Genomic DNA, 2,498 nt, shown 5'->3' on the forward strand with positions numbered 1-2,498 from the left:
AAGAGAGAAAAAGAAAAAAAAAAAAAGAAAAGAAAAAATAGAACTTATTCAATGACATCACGCACGACGTGAGGCATTCCGATAGCAGTCACGTGTTATACACGGAAGAAAACAACAGATAGCGAGAAGACAAAAATACTGAGAATATTAAGCCTAAGAGGAAAAGTTTGGGTCATGAGAGTCCAAGTACTTATCTGCCTCAGTTGGATCATCAAGGAGAATTTGGTCTTTTCCCAGTGTCAGTTTAATGACAGCAGGATACACGAGGAATGCCTGAAGTCCCAGAGTCCGAGCTCGATTCATAACCGGATAGCAGAGCCGTCTGCGTCGGGCAGTGACATTTTGGGATATGTGACGGTAGTCTTACGCTGGAACTCCAAATCTGATACATTTTTCTTTATAAAGCAATATATGAACCACATATAGCAATCAAATAATTTCTATAACTTAAACGCTGGTCGAGCTGCTTTTCTCCTTCAAAATCTTCTAGAATCACGTTGATCGTGTTAACAGTTTAACAGTAAATCAAAGAGCATAAACACCAGAGCTCCAGTGTTAAAGGGTTAATGGAGAGTGGTAAGCGGGAAGGTTCCATTTTTTAAAGTCTTAGTATGACTCAACTATGGATTTGAACCTACGACCTCCAAGTTTCAGGGTGGAAACTCTACCATTAGACCACCAAGTTGATAAAAGCAACAAATTTTAGTTTCAATCATCTGAGCTGATCAAAGTTAAAGTTTTTAGCTTTTTCTTGTCAAGTTTTATGTTCTTTCATGCATAGTTTATAAGACGTGTATTTTAAATGTTTGTTTTAGTTTCAATCAGTCTTTCTTCCTGACACTAAAAGCTATAAAAAAGATTTTTTTTCCTGACGAACCCTAAGCTAACAATCATCCATCTGACTAAACTACAAAAAAAGCAGCTTAAATTGATCTAAGCACAGAATCAGGAATCACATTAGGTGAGCTTTATGTTCCATATTTTTGGCTTCTCTCCTGGATCTGCTATAATTCAGTGGGGATTTAGTCGGATGAAACCACCGAGGCCACATCTATCACCATAAAAGAACAAAGAGACAGGCTTGAGAACAAATATCTGCCAACAACGAGGACGATTAGGCAAAACCCGGCTTTGGAAGGATGGAACAAAGCGCTGTTTTGATTTGTTTTAAAGAGTAAAAACTGGAACACCACAGCAAGCGGCTACAGGTGCAGACTAAACCTGCGTTTGTTGTCATGGCAACGGTTGCGGTGCAGCATCAATGCCTGGACCTTGACCTCGCTGCTCCTTCATTTGCATGAGGCCATCTTTACTCGAGTGTGCTCACCGGGAACTGCAGAGGTGGGAGGAACACACTATTCAAATGTATCAATCGGACTTTCTGTGGTTTTATTAATAAATTTAAACACTTAGTCACCAAATACTAATGCTACACCATTTTAAAAATGGCTTTGAAAGGGAGAAAAGAAAGTAAAAGAGATGCATGTAACACATTCATAAAAAGAAAAAAAAAAGTTTTTTTTCAAAATGGCAGCTTTCTGTTGCTTTTATCTCCATAGCAACCATTTCAGTTTTTGGTCACCTGGGGTTGACGGACACGTTTATGTCATTTTCAGAAGAATCAACAACAGAATTTTTTTTTATTTCCTTGGCAACACAGATTTTTTGATAACCACACCCACATTCCTAATATGTGTATGTCATATTATTTCGCTCAGCTTGAGCTAATGATTCATTTATTAAATTTTTACCAAATGTTGGTGAAAAATGTTCAAGCACAGGGGAACATCGAGCTTTCTGCCGTTCAAAATCTATAAGCTCTAAAACCAACATTTTTGCCTCAATGATTCCTGAGGAGTTAGGAGGAGATAGCTGAAATCCCTTGGAGGAGTTTACATTTTAAGAGGGTACTAAAGGTGTTTGATTTTTTATTTTATTTTATTTTTTTCAAAGATGGTGGCCTCTTCCCAAGGTTAAAGGTCAAATTTTGGGTCTAGTTGTAGACTTAAGCTGGCAAATTTCACACTTTGCCACAACATGCTGTAGGTCCTGTTACCATCCCATAATAATTTCAAAACTTCCTATGGATACACTAAACATTTTGGTTTTATTAGTGGAATTGGAATTTTTTTTACATTTTCACCCGCTGTGATGTCATCATTATTATTTTTTGGAGAGGGCGGGGCCTATTTCCCATATGTAAGGTGTGTGCAAATTTCGGTGAGGTTTTGAAGGACATTTTGGCTCAAAGGTGCAGTAAGACAGAAGAACCGTGAAAATAATCATGTCCTCGTGGTTCCGCGGGACATAAAAACATCCAAATAAACCACCTGTGACGTTGGGTTTTTGGTCAAAGAGACACGAAGAGTGATGACACACGGCCTTATTTGAAAGAACACTTGCAGGAAGGTGCTCACATGCAAAGCAGAGGAGCACAGCTAAGATAAATCCTCTGTTGTAGCATTTCTGCCTCCCTTTTAGTCCTCATCCTCAAACAA

This window comes from Oryzias melastigma, linkage group LG12 (genome assembly GCF_002922805.2).
Source record: "Oryzias melastigma strain HK-1 linkage group LG12, ASM292280v2, whole genome shotgun sequence".
Taxonomy (NCBI): Eukaryota; Metazoa; Chordata; class Actinopteri; order Beloniformes; family Adrianichthyidae; genus Oryzias; species Oryzias melastigma.